This window comes from Sminthopsis crassicaudata, chromosome 2 (assembly GCF_048593235.1).
Source record: "Sminthopsis crassicaudata isolate SCR6 chromosome 2, ASM4859323v1, whole genome shotgun sequence".
NCBI classification, from domain to species: Eukaryota; Metazoa; Chordata; class Mammalia; order Dasyuromorphia; family Dasyuridae; genus Sminthopsis; species Sminthopsis crassicaudata.
In genome coordinates this window covers 208,376,624-208,398,646 of record NC_133618.1, presented here as the reverse complement: position 1 = coordinate 208,398,646, position 22,023 = coordinate 208,376,624, and the positions used below count along the sequence as shown (strand labels likewise).

The window sequence follows — 22,023 nt, the reverse complement described above, 5'->3', positions numbered from 1 at the left end:
TGTATACATATATTTTGTCTTCTTCTGCACAATATAATCTCTTTGAAAGTAGCAGTTATTTTATTTTTTTGCTTTTGTGTCCTACAGTTCCTGGCACAATGCCTTGCAAATATTTATTGTTTGGTCATTTTCATTTGTATCTGACTCTTTGTGAGCCTATTTGGGGTTTTCTTGACAAAATGTTTGCATTTTCCTCCTCCATTTCATTTAATGGATGAGGAGACTGAGGCAAACAGGATTAAGTGACTTGTTCAGAGTCATCCAGTAGTAAATGTCTGAGGTTAGATTTGAACTTAGGAAGATGAGTCTTTCTGACTTCAAGTCTGGCATTCTCTCCTCTGAGTCACTTTGTTGCCTTTCTGTCATATAGTAGACACTTAATAAATGCTTGTTCATTGATCATTTGATTTAATAGGGAATCAATGGAACTTGTATAGGAGATTAACACTGTCATAGAGAAAGGAAGAATGAAACAGTTTAGGGTATATTCACACAACTAGGAGCATGTACTGTTATTAAAAATACCAAACCAGTATTCTAGACATTCTATATTAAATTATTCTTATGAGGGTACATGTAGTATTCCCCTGATGAAGGCAAAACACCTTTTTTTGTTTATATTTTTGTATCCCCAGAATCTATTTTACATGCTTAAAAAAACAGTAATTGAATTTCACTTACTTGAATCTAATAGACACAGAATTTCTGAATCCAAACTTTCTATGGAATCATTCCCACAACATGCCAGACAAAAATGGCCATCTAGTTTTTTATTGAAGATTTAGAGCTAAGACCTCGAAAATCATCTTGCCCAAACCCTTCATTTTTCAGATGGAGAAAATCAGGTTTAGAGAGGTAAAAATGACTTGCCCAGGGCCATATAGACTAAGTACAAGAATCAGTATTGAAAATCAGGTCTTCAGAATCCCAATCCAGCATTTTTTAAAACTTTGTGTTCAATCTCGGGTGGTAGTGTGGTGGTAGTGTTGGTACCCTATCCATTACCTATGGATCCCACTTTTTGATATTTCTAATTAACAGGAAGATTTTACTTTTATGGGAGGTGACTAGAACTCTGAACCTGGAGTAAGGAAATCATGAAATCAAGACTAACTTCAAACATTTAATTTTGTCATCTATAAAATGAAAACAATAATAATTACTTACCAGAGTTGTTGTGAGACTCTAATAAGAGAATAGTTATAGTTATTATAATTATTATATACATATAGGTATATAATTGTTAGCTATAATTATATTAAGCCTAAATCTTTCATTTTGCAGCTTTTAGTCATTAAACCTAGTTAAATTCTCCAATTTTAAGAAGAGAAATTTGAATATTTCTTCCATAAGACAACTTTTCAAATGCTTGAAGGCAGCAATCCTCTACTTTGTCCTCCTGACAAAAATATATTAACATGTGGAGAAAATAGTTTTAAAAGAATAACAATAAAGTAAAATGCCTTAAGATGTTTAGAACAAAGAATAGACGGGCTGGGTCAAACTCATTATCAAGAATTAAGTCTGATGCTGAGTTCTGGTGAGTGGAATAATAATGATTGAAACTTTATATCTGCAAAACTCTATATGTGATATAATTTGATTTTCACAAAACTATGAAATAATCAGGGCATATTATTAGCTTTATTTTACAGATGAAGAAATGGAGGCTAGAAGAGATAAAATAATGTTCCAAGTTCATTGGGGTAGCTAGGTAGCACCATAGTGTACAGAATGCTAAATTTGAAGTTAGGGAGACTTTTTCCTGAGTTCAAATCCAGTCTCAGATATTTACTAGCTATATTCAAATGACCTGGGCAAGTCACTTAATTCTATTTGCCTCAGTTTCTTAATATGCAAAATGAATGGAGGAAGAAATGCCAAACCACTCTGGTATATTTGCCAAGAAAATCCTCAAAGGGAATTTCCTCTGACAGACAGGACTGAAAAATGACTCATTAACAACAGCAGCAACAAGACTATATTGCTAATAGGGTAATTGAGTTCAGAGCTGGAAGGGACCTTAGAGTTCACTGGTGAGAGAATGTATTCAAGAGATGGAGAAAGTAATGGCAAATCACTCTGATATCTTTTCCAAGAAAATCCCCAAAGGGAGTTTCCTCTGACAGACAGGACTGACAAATGACTCATTAACAACAGCAGCAACAAGGCCATATTACTAGTAGGGTAATTGAGTTCGGAGCTGGAAGGGACTTTAGAGTTCACTGGTGAGTGTATTCAAATTCACCTAATTTACCATAACCACCATTTTCCACATTCCATCTAGACATATGTCAGCACACCAAAGCCTATAGAGCTTGAACACCTTGATTTCAGCAATTCTCCTCCCCTTCTGGCTTTCCATCTCTGGTTCCCCCTAAGAATAATCAAATCAAATCAAAGTTACTATTACTATTGAAAATTGTAATGAAAGAGAGGAGAGCAAGAAGGTAGGGTAGGGAAAAGGAATTTTCAGGAAGAATCATGGTACTTTAGTAGATAAGGAACAGATCAAAGTTAGGAAAACTTGGGTTCAAATACTAAATACCCTGACTTCACACACAATTCCTTACTCTCCAGCCCAAAATTCCCTTCACTGGTCTAGGTTTCCTATCATCCTTATTATCCAATAATCTTATCATTATTGAAGGCAGGGACTGTCTCCCATTTTTATTTATGCTTTTAGCATTTGGCAGAGTCCTTGACACATAGCAAGTACTTAATACGTCCTTGTTCATTCATTCATCATCTGAACTAATCTTCTTTAAATAGTGAAGAAATTGAGATCAGAGAAATTACATGACTGGTCCAAAAGCATAAAAACTGTCATTCACATTTAGGTCTTTTGACTTCACACCTAATGCTCTTTGCAAGATGTCAACTCTCTGACTTCTTCCCAGCTTTTGTTTATGTCACAGATTATCTTATATATACACAGATATACATATAGGTATATACATATACATACATATACACATTACATACGCATATTTCCTACTTTTTTTCTGAGGCAAATGGGGGTAAGTGACTTGCCCAGGGTCACAGAGCTAGGAAGCATTAAGTGTCTGAGATAAGATTTGAACTCAGGTCCTCCTGACTTTAGGTTTGCTGCTCTAACCACTGTACCACTTAGCTGCCCCTATTTCCTATATTTTTAGCAGGGAGAAAAAAGGCTGTTATTTTCTCTAAAGAGGGCACTATTGTTAACTCATTGTTTAACATGAGGGAGTTGGCAAGTAATCAATGGTAGAATAAGAAAAGAGATGCTGAGGCAGAATGAGCTACTGGGAGAGAGGAAAGGGCAGGGAAAGGTTGGAAATTTCCAGAAGGAATTTTACTACTCTAATAATGGAGTGTTAAACTCAAAATAAAAAAGATTTGGGTTCAAATCTATATGGACATTTACAATCTGAAAGACCCTGAGCAAGTCACTTCATTTCTCTGAACCTTATTTTATTCTTCTGTATATTGAAGATAATAATAGCACCTATTTCACAGGATTGCCAGGCTCAAAAGAGATAATGCATCTCATTTCTCAAGTGCTTTATACAGTTTAAAATGCTACAGAAATGTGTTATTATTATTATTATTATTTTCCTTCCTCTCACCCTAAGTGATAGTGACTTGCTCTGGCTCAGCTGCAGATTTTAGAAAAAGAAAATCTAGAAAAAAATTGGTTTTCTTTTTTTTTTCTAAATTAGAAATATTTGCATATATACATAACATTTGACAGTTATCAAAGAAGATTCATATATAAAACCTCATACTTTATAAAAATCCTGTGAAATAGTTAGGTTAGGTATTGTTATCCCCACTGACAGATGAGAAAACTGAGGTCAAAGACGGTATTCAAGGAACATAATAGCTACTTAATTTATATCATGTTTTAAAGATTGAATAGGACTTTATGTACCTATAATTATTTCATTTGATCTTCATAATATCCCTCTTAGGTAGGCATTATTATCCTTATTTTGCAAATAAGGAAACTATCTGACATTCAGTAACTTGCCCAGGGTCATATAGATAGTAAGTATCTGAGACAGTATTCAAACATAAGTGTGTGTTTTTTTGTTTGTTTGTTTGTTTTAACTCTAAGACCTGTACCTATGCTAAAGAAGGCACTATTGTTAACTCATTGTTTAACATGAGGGAGTTGGCAAGTAATCAATGGTAGAATAAGAAAAGAGATGCTGAGGCAGAATGAGCTACTGGGAGAGAGGAAAGGGTAGGGAAAGGTTGGAAATTTCCAGAAGGAATTTTACTACTCTAATAATGGAGTGCTAAACTCAAAATAAAAAAGATTTGGGTTCAAATCTATATGGACATTTACAATCTGAAAGACCCTGAGCAAGTCACTTCATTTCTCTGAACCTTATTTTATTCTTCTGTATATTGAAGATAATAATAGCACCTATTTCACAGGATTGCCAGGCTCATGCTACTTAGTTACTTCTATTATGTTCCAATTTGGCTAGATAGTTAAGTGTGTGGAGAGGATTAAGATGAGAAAAAAACTAGAAAAACAAGCTAGACCAGATTGTGGAAGACCAGTGAATATTTGATGGTTGTTGAGAGGTTTCAGTCATGTTTGGTTTATCCTTTTCTTCTCCAACTCATTTTACAGATAAGGAAACTGAGGCAAAAAGGATTAAGTGACTTGCCCAAAGTCACACAGCTGGTAAGTATCTGAGGTTAGATTCGAATTCAGGTCCTTTTTACTCTAAGATTGGCACTCTATCCACAGTGCCAGCCAGTGGTTCCAGTGAACATTACTTTAGCAACTTCCCAGTTTTACTAAGACCCAGAATCATCCATAATTTAAGTGTTCTCATGGATTAATGTGCTTTGTTTAGTTCTTTCCTTCCAGCTTTATTATTTTAAAAATGTTTTATTAATGCACTTGGTTAATTTCATCGTAGATGCTTCCTATTACTACTTAAGAACACCTTCAGAAACAGCTGAAACAGTGAATGCATCTGACACATATGTGGCATTCCTTATCCATCCATAATCTACCTTCTGGATTCAGATCCTGCCTCTGATACTATGCTTGTGATCTTGGAAATACCACTTCCCTCTTTGGTCCTTAGTTTCTTTTTCTGTCAAGTGAGAGTATAGACCAGGAAGGTGTCTTCCAATTCTAGATCTATTAGTACGGATCACCAGATGATCAGTTCAAAATACAAAGAGACATTTTAAATAGCCTATGGGCTCAGAGAATGCTGTAGTTTAGTACAGAGGTTTTTAATCTTTATTTGGGCCAGAGATCCTTTCCCAGAATAATGTTTGTAAAGGTATAATATCTATAGGAATACAAAGAAACCAAGTACATTAGCTTCAAATATCAAAATCAAAATATTTTCTAACAAATTGATAGACCCCAGGTTAAGAACTTCTAGTTTGGGGGACCTTCTTTTTCTTCCTTTCTTTTTCCTAGTTAAAATCTCATCTACAAGAAACCCTTTTCTGTCAATTATCTCCCATTTCTCTTCTATGTATCTTATTTATAATTCATAGGTTTACATGTTGTGCATGTTGCATTAGCTCCTTTGAGAGTATCTTGCCTTTATATATCCCCATTATTTAGCACAGTGCCTTGTATATAGCAGGCACTTAATAAATACTTGTTGATTGGCTATCCTCTTGACCAAGAGGGTAATGTTTCATCATTGGTTCTCTGGAATGAGGTTATCAAGAGATATCCTAAACATTTTTATCATCCTTGCTATGGCATCTGACCATATTTTGAGCCAATTCCATAGTTGGAGTGTCTCAGGGAAGCTTTTCCAAAATGAGGCCATGGCCTTCACAGGGTTAAATTAAGAAATTAAACATTAAGAAATGTTGACTTCTACACTCTGGAATTTTGTTCTAAGAAGACAGTCTTATAAAATCTAAACTAGTTCTTTAGGGAGAGTAGGTTCCTTGAGTAGTAGTGGTGAGAGAATAATCTTTCAATCCACATTGGTGGGAAAGGGATAACAAAGGTCTAGGTAGATACTCTTAAGGCCTTAGACTGTAAGGATAATTGTGCTGTGGTGATTAGGGAGAAAGAATTGGAATGAAGGAGAAGCTTTATTTATACAAATATAACTTGAGCTTAGTTCTTCCTGATTTGGATACCACCTCTTCACTGAAATCACAATGTTCTTCAATTTCCATCAACACCACCACCACCAGAATATATACATGGAGATCACATTTTCTGGATAAAAAAATCAGAAGGATTGTTTTGATGTGGATTTGCTTACCTGAAAAATCTTACAAAAGTACAAAAAAATAAATCAAATAACTTATAAGTTTAGCTCATGAAAACAGAATGAGATGCAGTAGAAAGATTGTAGGATTTGTTGTTAGAAGAGCTGGGTTTGAATTTTAGCTTTGCCAGTTACCTATTTAATGATTGGCAGGCAGTGATAATAATAGCACCTACCTCCCAGAGTTATTGGGAAGATCAAATGAGATAATATTTATAAAGTATCTAGCACATAGTAGATATCTAATAATAATACTTCAGTTTCTACCGTAAAATGGAAGGAGGTACTCATCAATTGGGGAGTGGTTGAACATATTAAAGTATATAAATATAATGGAATAATATTATACCATGAAAAATTACTAAAGGAATATTTTAAATGAAACCTGGCAAGATTTGTATGAACTAGTATAAAGTGAGCAGAATCTAGATAGATAGATTATATTATACATATGCATATTCATAAAATAGCAACACTCTTAAAAATCAAACAACTTAGAAAATTCTGAGAACTTCAATCACCCTAATGTCTAATTATGATTTCAGAAGACATATGGAAAAATCATGATACTCACCTGATAGAGAGGTAATTCATACAGGATACAAAATAATATCAAGTTATTAAGGATCCTCATTCTTTTTTTTCAGGACTATGGGGTGACAATGCTGGAAAGAAAGAAGGAGGAAAATAAGTATTTATTCAGCATTTACTATATGCTAAGCACATACAAATATTATGTCATTTGATCTTCACAACAACCTAGGGAGATAGGTTCCCTTTTACAACTGAGGGGACTTGAGGGACAGAATGAGTTGTCCAGGTGGCACAGCTAGGAAGTGCTTGAGGTTACATGTGAACTAAATTTTTTTCTGACTCCAGGCCTGGACCTTTATCCACTGCACCATCTAGCTTCCAACTGACTACATAACACAAGAGATTAAGAGGACCTGGGCAGAGTACTGTCCTGGCCATGGGGAAATTCATATAGTCTTGCTGTTGGTCTTTGAATCAGTTTGTAGGTGATGAGTTTCAGATTCATATAAAAAGAAAAAATTAAAAGCACTAGTAGACATTGATAATCAAGTGGAAAATGTTAGCTCATTTGTGAAAGTACTTTTTTCTTGGTACAATCTTGTTCCATTATATTTGTATACTTTAATATGTTCAACTGATGAGTATCTCCCTCCAATTTACAGATGTGGAAACTGAGGCATTATTATTAGGCATCTCCTATGTTCCAGGCACTTTACAAATACTATCTCATTTGCTCTTTGCAATAACCCTGGGAAGTAGATGCTATTATTATCACTCTCATTTTATAATTGAGGAAAATGAAGAATATAGAACCTTCACTAAGGTCACATAAATAATAAGGATGTGAGATGGGATATGCACTTGGGCTCCCAATTTCAGAGAGTTAATAAGTTGGCATGTATTTGGGTATAGTGATCAAGGAGGAAGAATACATATGTAGGCTAGTACAGGAAGAGGCTTATTTAAGAAGCATGATATAATGGTACATTGCTGATTGATATGTTCTTGTGGCTAATTTATGAAGAGGAAGTGGAACTCATGATAAATGGATGGCAATCTGAATTGTTCAAAAGAATGCTCATACCAGTGAGATCACAGATTCACTGGAAAATTAGACAAAGCTAAAATACCACCTCAAAGGTCCAAGCCTGTAATATCAATAGCATTTGTGTTGTATTATGACCACAAGGAGGAGCTTCAGAGCTTTGCTCCTTTTTCTGCTTTTCTACCTTTGATTTTAGAGCTTTGGAAAATGGCCAAGTACCAGAATGGTCTCTTGCCTTCAAGTGCGGTATATTGTATAATGAAATACAACCATTTTTTAGCCTGAGCCTCTCATTTTGAGAGTTAACATGTGTAAGAGTGATGAGAGAAAGGAGAGAAGAGTAGACTAATATTGTGGGGCTGTTTTTTTTAAGGATCAAGAAATATAAAACTAAAAAAAAAAAAAAAGGAAATATGGTAAGCAACTAGAAACTATGGGATAATAAATAATAAGTCATTGTATAGGGAAAGAATTTTTTCATAACATTATTCTGTGTTACTGGAGCTTTCTCCTTTTTTACCTTTGCCTTTACCTTTTACCTTAACCTTCTTCAAAGTTTGACCCAAGACTTGTCTTCTATGATTCTTTATCCCCTAATTCTTAGTGCTTCCTCTGAAATGATTTGATATTTAAATATATATGTATATATACATATATTTATATATAATTTACTTATCTATGAATATGTTTCCCCCCTAGGAGACCGCAAGCTCCATGAGACCAAGGACTAGCTTGTTTTTATCTTTAGAAGGCACTTAATTCATGCTTAATGAATTTAATTGAAAAGAATTTATGTTCTTTACCTGAAATAAAGATTAGGTAGTCAGGATAAAAGGAGAGAGAAGAGCATGGAAAGTGATGGCTAGAAAGGGGTCAGAATAAAGAGACAGAAAAAGAAAATTATAATTAAGTAGCTGTAGCTAGAAATTCTGGGCTCTGAGACAAATTGTGTGTGTGTGTGTGTGTGTGTGTGTGTGTGTGTGTGTGTGTGTGCGTGCATGCAAGTGCGTCACAAGCGGGCATGCACTAGAGTTTAGAGGAGCTTGTGAGAAATGCACATGTGAAGTAATAATGACATCTGAAATTCAAATAAAGGAGTGCTTATATATGATACTTGAAATAACTAGGAGCCAATATAAAGACTTGAGTGCGGGAAGAATATGGTAAAAATGGTATTTGAGGAAAATTATTATAATCAATCAGCAAGTATTGATTAAATCCTTATCATGTGCCATGCATTATGCTAACTTGAATGTAAAAGGGATTCTCTGCCTTATAGTTGTGTGATTGTCTCAGTCAAAGAACACTACTTATGCTCTTAGGACTACATGCCCATTTGCCTATCTCTCCCCTCTTTATATGAATAAGAGTTAGCATAACATTTTAGATGTATTATTTTATAATATTCTATATGTTCTGTAAGGCAGATGGTTTACCATTTCTGAGATTCACATTCTTCATCTATAAAATAGTAACAAAAGTTGTGGTAAGAATCAAATGAGGTAATATATGTAAAAAACAACGTAAATCTTCATACGTTATCTAAATATTAGCTAATATTATTACATCATTTGCTATCACAGGGCTTCTTGATTCTGATTCCAGTGCTCTGTCCATTACATTAGGCTGCTTTTCAGACTTCATCTTTGTGTAAAAAAGAGTAAAAAGGAAGCAAAAATGGAGGAAACTATAAAAAGATGAAAAAGCCAAAAAGAAACCAAAGAAGAGTGCAACAGAAAAAAACAAAATAAGAGGAAGAAAAATAGAAGCATAGAGGAAAAAATAAGAAAAAATTGATTGAAATAGAAAGGGAAAATTAGGACAAGGAAGAAGTGAGAGGGACATATGAACCCTGAGATGTTGGGAATAAAACAAATGCCTACATTTGTGATCACAGATCTATGATAATAATAGTTTACATTTATAAAGAGCTTTGAGAATTGCAAAGCACTTTTCTCAAAATAATCTTGTAAAATAAATAGTAGATAAGAAAATAAATCAGTTTTAGAATTGAAAAGGACCTTGGAGGTCACCTAGTGCCACCCTTTTGCTTTACAGCTAAGACTGCTAAATGACACAATAGATAGAGTGCTGGTTCTCTCAGATACTTACTGAATGTATGGCCCTGGAAAATCATTTAACCTCTATTTGATTCAGTTTTCTCAACTGCAAAATGGAGATAATAAAATAATAGCATCTATCTCATAGGGCTATTGTGAAGATCAAATGAAATAATATTTGGAAAGTCTTTAATACAGTCCCTGTAGGCACTTAATGAACATTTAATAAGTGTTTGTTCCTTTCTTCCCCTTTCTTTCCTGACAGATGAACAAAATTATGTCCAGAGAAAGATTAAGATATTTGCTTAAGATTGTATGGATAGAAATGGCAGAGTCTGAGAACCCAGGCCTTCTAACTCTAGTTCTAGTTCTCTTACTACTCAATCATATTGCCTCATTGTTATCCCCATTATACAGATAAGAAAACTGAAGGATTACACAGCTCAAACTCAAAATCTTACAAAAATGAATGTTGAAAAGTATTTTATATGTAGTTAGAAAAGAATTGTATAAGTGAAGAAAAAAAAAAAGATTCCTTCCCCTAACAGATCCTATGATCTCTACCCTTCACACTCATTCCTATTATAATAGTAAAACTACAAGGACACCAGCAAGGTGTTGTTGTAAGACAACCTATTGTGACTTTGTACTGTATGTTTTTGGACAAGTCAGTTAACTTATCTTGATATCAGTTTCTTTATTCATGAGAGAAATTGATTAGAGTAGTTTAAGCCTAAAGTTTAAGCTGCAGTTATAAATTTTTATGATCCTATAATAGTCCTGTGACTGGATGTTGCCAAAAATCAGGGTTCTGGAGCAAGTGTCCATCACTCCACATTCCCTTATTGCTGTATCACAAACTCTTTATCTAGGACTGTGTGTCACTAACAGGATTCCCCTACAAGCAGATCCAACCTTGGCACTTCATTCTCTTAAGCTAGGCAAACATATAGATGAACAAGCAGTTTAATTAGGTTAGATAAGAACTTAGTAAAAATTAAATATGTAGAACATTTTATCATAAAGTTCATCTTACTCCGGCTTCCAACCTCCAGGCAACTATCTATCCCTTAGGATAAAATCTGATTTCTCCCTCTTTAGCCTTTTAGCCACATCTAAAGGGTTTTTAACTAAGAACATATATTTTCTAGATCTCTTTTTCCTTATCTGTCAAATTGGCAGTTTGGCAGGTCTTTAAGTTCTCTTTCTGTGTCATTCTGGTTTATTGTGTTTTCACTATAGATTATGATGCTCTCCTCCAAATATCACTTACACTTTACCCAAGAATAGTCTGATTTCATTACATATAAAAATACATATCTCAGAATTTTAGAGCTGGATAGCACCTGAAAAGTCTAAGTAAGAATTTTTTCTATACCATAACCAACAACTGCCTCTTGGCTTATACACTTCTAGGAATGGAGTGTAAAACCCCTTTCCCCTTCTTGGATGAATTCTATTGTTGGTGAGATTTCTTCACATTGAAGCAAAACCTACCTCTGCCACTTACATCTATCATTCCTTGTTATGCAATCTGGGGCCAAGCAAAATGAGCTTAATCTATCATTTATATGTCAACCCTTCCAATATCCTCCCCAAATTTGATTTTTCTCCAAACTAAATAGTTCTTGTATGGCTTTATATCTTCAATATCTGTGTCATCCTTCTTTGGATATAATTCAGTTTGTTAATGTTCTTATTAAAATGTGGAACTTAAAACCAAATATAATATTCCAGGTGTGGCCTGTTGAGGGCACAGTAAAGTAGAAATATCCAGCCCTCATTCTAGACTCTTTGTTTCTCTTGGTAGAGACCATCATTGAATTATTAATTATTGATTATTATTGATTGATTTATGAATTATTAAGCATGACTAGCATTTGTGTAGCTCTTTTAAGTTTGCAAAACATTTTACAAATATTATCTCATTTGATCCTCACATCTCCAGAGAAAGATGCTATTATTATCATCATTTTATAAATATGGAGATTGAGATCAGATAATTTGCCCAGGAGCACACAGCTAGTAAGTATCTGAGACTGATTTTGAACTCGTCTTTCTAATTGTGCCAGGCCTGAAGCTCTAATCCAGGGCTTCTAAAAATTTTCCATGCACAACCTCTTTTCACCCAAGAAATTTTTATGTGACTCTGGGTATATAAGCATATAAAATAGGTATACAAATCAAACACTGATAACAAATCATAATTTTGCAAACTATACATTCAATTATGAGGCCCCATATCGAGTTGTGAACCACAATATAAGACACTGGAATCTAATCCATGTGTTACCTAACTGCCTATTAGATTTTGAGGCTACTTCCCACTTTTGCCTTGTAATGACTCACATTCAAAGTTCCTCAGATTTTTACACCTAAACTTTTAATTCTATATAAATCATTCTCAATCTGAAATTGCAAAGCATAGGATTTTTCAATTGTTCCTATTAAAATCCATTTTATTAGATTCAGCTCATTACTCTTTTATTAAGATTAAATTCTAGTTTTTCATTCAAGAAGACAGATACCTTGTATGTCCTTTTCTGTTTTATATCATACTAATCTGACACCCCTGCTATGATTCCATTTATATCATTGAGAATATGTTAAAACAGTGTTGTACCAAGATTAGATTTGTGGAAAACACTATTAAAGACCTACATTTGGAAGGCATAATGTGAGGAATTTGTTAATGCTCATTTGAAACTGGAAATGTACTGGAAAAAATGTAACTAAGCATTAGCACTTTGACTTTATACATCATGCAGTTTTCTTTTCTGATTTTGGAGATACCATAGGGATAGAATATGGATATAAATAATTTATCCAACTAAAATTGTTTACAAAATATTTTTTCAAATGATGTTTTGTGATGCTAAAAACAATTTTTGTTTTTGAAAAAGTGAAAAAAATTATTTTGTTTGAACAACAGGCAGGAATTGATTTACTTAATTTTTTCCCCTAAATATCTCAGAATCACAAGAGCTGGAAGGGAATCACAGAATCTGAGTTAGAATCTTGTTCCACATGTATTGAAGCTGAATTCTTCTTTCTCATATCCCTAATATGTGGCCTCTAAATGAATTCCTATATTGGGGAACAGCCTACTAAATCTGAAGGTAGCCTATTCCATTTTTGGACAGATCTAAGACATATTTTCTTAATGTAGTACCCTTTCTAGGTCTCCTTCCCTTCCTAACTAATACTCATAGGCTGAGTTACCTCCAGATCAAAGGTAATTTGTGGACCCACTCTCCTCAAAATATGAACCTCCATGAATGTGCTTATTAGTGATCAGCCACTGGGCATGATGTTTTTCCAATTGTTTACATCTGACTTATTTGTGTGGAAAGTATTTTGTAGTTGTGTTCATATAGTTCCTGATTTTCCCTTGGCAGATAGATTCCCAAATATTTTATACTATTGACAGTTATTTTAAATGGAATTTCTCTTTGTATCTCTTGCTGCTGGACTTTGTTGATGATGCATAAAAATGGTGATGATTTATGTGGATTTATTTTGTATCCTACAACTTTGCTAAAGTTGTGGATTGTTTCTAGTAGTTTTTTAGTTGATTCTCTAGGGTTCTCTACATATACCATCATATCATCTGCAAAGAATAATAATTTGGTTTCCTCATTACCTACTTTAATTCCTTTGATCTTTTTTCTTCTCTTATTGCCAAAAATAATATTTCTAGTTCAATATTGAAGAGTAATGGTGATAGTGGACAACCTTGTTTCACCCCTTATCTTATTGGGAATAGTTCTAGTTTATCCCCATTACATATGAAGCTTGCTGATGGTTTTAAATAGATGCTACTGATTATTTTAAGGAAAAGTCCATTTACTCCTATACTCTCTCGTGTTTTTAATAGGAATGGGTTTTGGATTTTATCAAATACTTTTTTCTGCATCTATTGAGCTAATCATATGGTTTTTGTTAGCTTGGTTATTGATATGGTCAATTATGCTAATAGTTTTCCTCATATTGAACCAGCCCTGCATTCCTGATATAAATCTTACTTGGTCATGATGTATTACCATGGGGATGACATCCTGTAATCTCTTTGTTAATATTTTATTTAAGATTTTTGCATCAATACTCATTAGGAAAATTGAAAATTTTGAGAATTGAATTGAATTGAGAATTCAATTGAGAATTGAAAAGAAAATATAATTTTCTTTCTCTCTTTTCATCCCACCTGGTTTAGGTATCACTATCATGTCTGTGCCATAAAAGGAATTTGATATAAGTCCTTCTTTCCCTATTTTTTTCAAGTAGTTTATATAGTATTGGAGTTAATTATTCTTTAAATGTTTGATAGAATTCACATGCAAATCTATCTGGCTCTGGAGATTTTTTCTTAAGGAGTTGATTAATAGCTTGTTCTATTTCTTTTTTTTTAAATGGGACTAGATAAGTAATTTATTTTCTCTTCTGTTTATCTGGGAAATCTATATTTTTACAGATATTTTTCCATTTCACTTAAGTTATCAAATTTATTGGCATAAGGTTGGGCAAAATAACTTCTAATTATTGCTCTAATTTCCTCTTCGTTGGTGGAAAGTTTCCCCTTTTCATTTTGAGATTAACAATTTGATTTTCCTCTTTCCTTTTTCTAATCAAATTAACTAAAGGTTTGTCTATTTAGTTGTTTTTTTTCATAAAACCAACTCTTAGTTTTATTTATTAACTCAATAGTTTTCTTACTTTCAATTTTATAAATCTTACCTTTTATTTTCAGAATTTCAAATTTGGTATTTAATTGAAGGTTTTTAATTTGTTCTTTTTCTGGCTTTTTTACTTGCAAGACCAATTCATTGATTTTCTCTTTCTCTATTTTATGCAAATAAGCATTTAGAGAAATAAAATTTCCCCTTATTAATGCTTTTTGGTTGCATCCCACAAATTTTGGTATGTTGTCTCATTATTGTCATTCTCTTGAATGAAATTATTGATTGTGTCTATGATTTGCTGTTTCACCCATTCATTCTTTAGAATTAGATTATTTAGTTTCCAATTAATTTTGGTATATTTCCCTCCAGGCTTTTATTGAATATAATTTTTATTGCATTGGGATCTGAAAAAAATGCATTTATTATTTCTGCCTTTTCCTATTTGATTTTGAGATCTTTATGCCCTAATATATGATCAATTTTTGTATTGGTTCTATGAATTTCCAAGAAAAAAATGTACTCCTTTCTGTCTCCATTCAATTTTCTCCAAAGATCTATCATACCTAACTTTTCTGGTATTCTATTGACTTTCTTAACTTCTTTCTTATTTATTTTGTGGTTTGAGTTATCTAGTTCTGAGAGAGCAAGATTGAGATCCTCCATAGTACAGTTTTGCTGTCTATTTCTTCTTGCAGCTCTCTTAACTTCTCCTTTAGGAATTTAGATACTATACCACTTGGTGCATATATCTTTAGTATTGCTATTGCTTCATTATCTATGGTACCCTTTAGCAAGATACAGTTTCCTTTCTTATCTCTTTTAATTATATCAGTTCTTGCTTTTGCTTGATCTGAGATCAGGATGGCTATCCCTGCTTTTTTTAACTTTATCTGAAACATAATAGATTCTGCTCCAGCCTTTTACCTTTACTCTATATGTATCACTTTGCTTTAAATGAGTTTCTTTTTTTTTCTTTTTTCTTTATTTTTATTAATTTTTATAATTATAACATTTTCTTTGACAGTACATATGCATAGGTAATATTTTTTTTTTACAACATTATCCCTTGTACTACCTTCTGTTCTGAATTTTTCCCCGCCTGCCCTCCACCCCCTCCCCTAGATGGCAGGCATTCCCATAGATTTTAAATATCTTATAGTATATCCTAGGTATGTGCAGAACCGAATTTTGTTGTTGTTGTTGCAAAGGAAGGATTGTATTCAGAAGGTAAAAATAATCTGGGAAGAAAAACAAAACAAAACAAAACAAAACAAAACAAAACAAAACAAAACAAAACAACAACAACAAAAAAAAAACAATGCTCAGTTTACACTCATTTCCCAGTGTTCCTTCTCTGGGTGTAGCTGCTTCTGTCCATCATTGATCAATGGTAATTGGATTAGCTCTTCTCTATGTTGAAGATATCCACTTCCATCAGAATACATCCTCATACAGTATCATTGTTGAAGTGTATAATGATCCCCTAGTTCTGCTTGTTTCACTCAGCATCAGTTGATGTAAGTCTCTCCAAGCCTCTCTGTATTCCTCCTGTTGGTCATTTCTTACAGAACAATAATATTCCATAACATTCTTATACCATAATTTACCCAACCATTCTCCAATTGATGGACATCCATTCATTTTCCAGTTTCTAGCCACTATGAAAAGGGCTGCCACAAACATTTTGGCACATACAGTTCCTTTTCCCTTTTTTAGTATTTCCTTGGGATATAAGCTCAGTAGTAGCACTGCTGGGTCAAAGGGTATGCACATTTTGATAACTTTTTAGGCATAATTCCAGATTGCTCTCCAGAATGGTTGGATTCTTTCACAACTCCACCAACAATGCATCAGTGTCTCAGTTTTCCCACAGCCCCTCCAACATTCATCATTATTTGTTCCTGTCATCTTAGCCAATCTGACAGATATGTAATGATATCTGAGTTGTCTTAGTTTGCATTTCTCTGATCAATAGTGATTTGGAACACTCTTTCATATGAGTGGAAATAGTTTCAATTTCATCATCTGAAAATTGTCTGTTCATATCCTTTGACCATTTATCAATTGGAGAATGGCTTGATTTCTTATAAATTAGAGCCAATTCTCTGTATATTTTGGAGATGAGGCCTTTATCAGAACCTTTAACTGTAAAAATGTTTTCCCAATTTGTTACTTCCCTTCTAATCTTGTTTACATTAGTTTTGTTTGTGCAGAAACTTTTTAATTTGATGTAATTAAAATTTTCTATTTTGTGATCAATAATGATCTCTAGTTCTCCGTTGGACACAAACTCCTTCCTCCTCCACAAGTCTGAGAGGTAAACCATGCCATGTTCCTCCAATTTATTTATGATTTCGTTCTTTATGCCTAAATCTTGGACCCATTTTGATCTAATCTTAGTATGTCGTGTTAAATGGGTCCATGCCTAGTTTCTGCCATACTAATTTCCAGTTGTCCCAGCAGTTTTTGTCAAATAATGAATTCTTATCCCCAAAGTTTGGATCTCTGGGTTTGTCAAACACTAGATTTCTATTTTTATTCACTATATTGCCCTGTGAACCTAACCTATTCCACTGATCAACTAGTCTATTTCTTAGCCAATACCAAATGGTTTTGGTGACTGTTGCTTTATAATATAGTTCTAGATCAGGTACAGCTAGACCACCTTCATTTAATTTTTTTTTCATTACTTCCTTTGAAATTCTCGACCTTTTGTTGTTCCATATGAATTCTGTTGTTATTTTTTCTAGGTCATTAAAATAGTTTCTTGGGAGTCTGATTGGTATAGCACTAAATAAATAGATTAGTTTAGGGAGTATTGTCATCTTAATTATATTCGCTCAGCCTATCTAAGAGCACTGAATGTCTTTCCAATTATTTAAATCTGACTTTATTTTTCTGGCAAGTGTTTTGTAATTTTGCTCATATAATTCCTGACTTTCCTTTGGTAGATATATTCCCAAATATTTTATACTATAGACCGTTATTTTGAATGGTATTTCTTTTTGTATCTCTTGCTGTTGGATTGTGTTGGTAATGTATAAAAATGCTGAGGATTGATGTGGATTTATTTTGTATCCTGCAACTTTGCTAAAATTCTGAATTATTTCTAATAGCTATTTAGCAGAGTCTTTGGGGTTCTCTAAGTATACCATCATGTCATCTGCAAAGAGTGATAGGTTGATTTCTTCATTTCCTACTTTAATTTCTTGAATCTCTTTTTTGGCTCTTATTGCCAAGGCTAGCATTTCTAGTACTATATTGAATAGTAATGGTGATAGTGGACAAACTTGTTTCACTCCTGATCTTACAGGGAAAGTTTATTGACATTACATATGATGTTTACTGACGGTTTTAAATATATACTCCTTATTATTTTAAGGAATAGTCCATTTATTCCTATACTCTCAAGCGTTTTTAGTAGGAATGGATGTTGGATTTTATCAAATACTTTTTTCTGCATCTATTGAGATGATCATATGGTTTTATTAATTTGATTATTAATATGGTCAATTATACTAATAGTTTTCCTAATATTAAACCAGCCCTGCATTCCTGGTATGAATCCTACTTGATCATAGTGTATTATCCTGGGGATGATTTTCTGAAGTCTTTTTGCTAATATCTTATTTAAGATTTTAGCATCAATATTCATTAAGGAGATTGGTCTATAGTTTTCTTTCTCAGTTTTCAATCTACGTGGTTTAGGTATAAGTACCATGTCTGTGTCATAAAAGGAATTTGGTAGGACTCCTTCAATCCCTATTTTTTCAAATAGTTTATATAACATTGGAGTTAGTTGTTGTTTAAATGTTTGGTAGAATTCACATGTAAATCCATCTGGTCCTGGGGATTTTTTCTTAGGGAGTTGGTTAATAGCTTGTTCTATTTCTTTTTCTGAGATGGGACTATTTAGACTACTTACTTCTTCCTCTTTTAATCTGGGCAAGCTATATTTTTGAAGATATTCTTCCATTTCATTTAAGATATCAAATTTATTGGCATAAAGTTGAACAAAGTAGCTCCTAACTATTGTTCTGATTTCCTCTTCATTAGTGGTGAGTTCTCCCTTTTCATTTTCAAGACTAACGATTTGCTTTTTCTCTTTCCTTTTTTTAATCAAGTTTATTAAGGGTTTGTCTATTTTGTTGGTTTTTTCATAGAACCAACTCTTAGTTTTATTAATTAATTCAATAGGTTTTTTTATTTTCAATTTTATTAATCTCACCTTTTATTTTTAGAATTTCAAGTTTTGTGTTTGTCTGGGGGTTTTTAATTTATTCCTTTTCTAGCAATTTTAGCTGTAAGCCCAATTCGTTGGACCTCTCTTTCTCTATTTTATGCAAGTAGGCTTGTAGAGATATAAAACTTTCCCTTATTACTGCTTTGGTTGTATCCCACACATTTTGGTATGATGTCTCATTATTGTCATTTTCTTGGGTGAAGTTATTAATTATGTCTATGATTTGCTGTTTAACCCAATCACGCTTTAGTATAAGATTATTTAGTTTCCAATTATTTTTTGGTCTATTTTCCCCTGGCTTTTTATTAAATGTAATTTTAATTGCATTGTGGTCTGAAAGGAAGCATTTGCTATTTCTGCCTTACTGCATTTGATTTTGAGGTTTTTATGCCCTAGGATATGATCAATTTTTGTATAGGTTCCATGAACTGCTGAGAAGAAAATATACTCCTTTCTGTCTCCATTTAGCTTTCACCAGAGATCTATCATATCAAACTTTTCTAGTATTCTATTTACCTCTTTGACTTCTTTCTTATTTATTTTGTGGTTTGATTTATCTAATTCTGAGAGTGCAAGGTTGAGATCTCCCACTATTATAGTTTTGCTGTCTATGTCTTCTTGCAGCTCTCTTAATTTCTCTTTTAAGAATTTAGATGCTGCACCACAGATGCGTATATGTTTAATAATGATACTGCTTCATTATCTATGCTACCCTTTAGCAGGATATAATGCCCTTCCTTATCTCTTTTAATTAGATCAATTTTTGTTTTTTTTTTGCTTGATCTGAGATGAGGATGGCTACCCCTGCTTTTTTGGCTTCACCTGAAGCATAGTAGATTCTGCTCCACCCTTTTACTTTTAGTTTGAATGTATCACCCTGTTTCAGGTGTGTTTCCTGTAAACAACATATAGTAGGATTCTGATTTTTAATCCAGTCTACTAACTGCTTCCTCTTTATGAGGGAGTTTGCCCCATTCACATTTATGGTTAAAATGACTAATTCTATATTGCTTGCCATCCTGTTAACCCCTGCTTATGCTTTTCTCCTTTCCTTCCCTCTTACCCCCTACCCAGTATTAAACTTGTGAACACCACTTGCTTTTCACAGCCCTCCCTTTTTAGTATCTCTCCCTTCCCTTCCCCTTAGCTTACTCCTTCCCTCTCACTTTTCAATGAAGTGGAAGAAGTTTCACCATAAATTGAATATGTCTATTGATACATACTATTTTCATCTCCCTCCTTTCTTTCTCTCAGATATAATAGGTTAGCTTTGCCTCTTCATGAGATGTAGTACCACCACTTTACACTTTTTTATGATATAAATTCCTTTCCACCTCTAGTTTCTAGGACAAATTATGCACATGTTCTTTACATATTTTAATGCAGAAGTATAGTTCTCAAGATTTTTTTTTACCTTTTTAGAAATTTCTTGAGTTCTGTATTTGAAGATCAAACATTTTGTGTAGGTCTGGTTTTTTTCATCAAGAATAGATGGAATTCATTTATTTCGTTAAATGTCCATCTTCTTCCCTGGAAAACAATGCTTATTTTTGCTGGGTAAGTTATTCTTGGCTGCATACCAAATTCCTTAGCCTTTTGGAATATCATGTTCCAGGCCCTTTGTTCTTTTAATGTGCATGCTGCTAGATCCTGAGTTATCCTTATTGTGGCTCCTCCATATCTGAATTGCTTTTTTCTAGCAGCTTCCAGTATTTTTTCCTTTGTCTGATGGTTCTTGAACTTGGCCACTATATTTCTTGGCGTTTTGATTTTAGGGTCCCTTTCAGTAGGTGATCGACGAATTTTTTCAATGTCTATTTTACCCTCTGTTTCCAAAACATCTGGGCAGTTCTCTTTGATAATTTGCTCAAAAATAGTGTCCAAGCTCTTTTTTTCCTTGCATTTTTCAGGGAGTCCGATTATTCTCAAATTGTCTCTCCTGGATCTGTTTTCCAGGTCTGTTGTCTTTCTAATAAGGTACTTGACATTCTTTTCAATTGTTTCATTTTTTTGGTTTTGCTTGACTACTTCTTGGTTTCTCCTTGATTCATATATTTCTACTCGTTTGAGTCTAATTTTCAATGATGTATTTTCTTCACTCACTTTTTTTTATATGTTTTTGTAATTGTCCAATTGTGTTTTTAAGTGAATTTTTTTCTTCTATGGAATTTTTTTCCATTTTTATCCATTTTATTTTTTAGAGAGCTGTTTTCTTTTTCCAGCTCACTAATTCTGTTTTCCTTGGAGTTGTTTACCTTTTCCAATTCACTAATCCTGTTTTCCTTGGAGTTGTTTACCTTTTCCATTTCACTAATTTTGTTTCTCAATGATTTGTTTTCTTTATCCACTCTGTCTTTAAATGCAGGGAATGACTTCTCCATGCTTCAATAGGTCTGTTTTGGGGGGGATGGGGCTGGATGGTGTTAATGGGCTTCCTTTACAGACTGGGGGGGAGGGCAGCAGCGGGCCACTAACAGGACAGCGATGGCTGCAATGCATCTGCGCTCTGAGGCTCTAAGAACATGCTGAGTCACTCCAGGTGGGGGTTGGGGGTGGCTGGTTCTGAGAGATGCTAGCTTACCGGGGTTTTATTGTTCACATTCGGTGTTTACACCCTCTCTGCTGCTTCTGGCTTGCTGCCAAGACAGAGTATCCACACTGGGGTAAAAGTCTTTTCTCAGAAATAACAGAGATCGTACCCCTCCCCCCTCTGGTCTGAGCTGTGTGAGCTGCCTGTCTCACTCTGGCTTGCCTGCCCTCAATCTGTGCCCAGTCTGTTCGACCCTCCCCTGAGCAAACACAGACCTTCTCTGGCGAATTTCAAGGATGTCTTCTGTTGGTGATTATTTGTGGGTTTTTTTCCAGTCAAGCATTAACTCCAAGGCTTGTCATGAAGTAAGTCCTGAGAGAAAACACAGAGCTCAAGCAGCTTTCTGCCTCCACACCGCCATCTTGGCCAGAAGTCATAAATGTGTTTCTTTAAACAACATATTGTAGGATTCTGACTTTTAATCTAATCTGCTGTCCATTGTAAAGTCCAAACTAGCTCCCTGGAAGCCTCAGAATCAGCCAAAATCAGGATAAGCAAAAGTCCTTGGTCTTTAGAGGGAGAAGTGAAGGAGATAGACAAAACTGCCAGGAGTTTTGCCAAGAATCCCTCCTTGATTCTAGAGTCCAGAATCTCCACACTTTTCTCCTCCTT

General features: G+C 33.9%; 1 long non-coding RNA gene across 1 annotated transcript in view; it reads right to left on the bottom strand.

The window, feature by feature from the left end:
- LOC141555348 (uncharacterized) overlaps positions 1-22,023 on the bottom strand; it is an 83,860-nt gene that overhangs the window by 19,172 nt on the left and 42,665 nt on the right. The window contains exon 2 of the long non-coding RNA XR_012486167.1: positions 6,835-6,925. This is a non-coding gene — a long non-coding RNA (uncharacterized LOC141555348). The remainder of the gene's footprint in view (positions 1-6,834; positions 6,926-22,023) is intronic.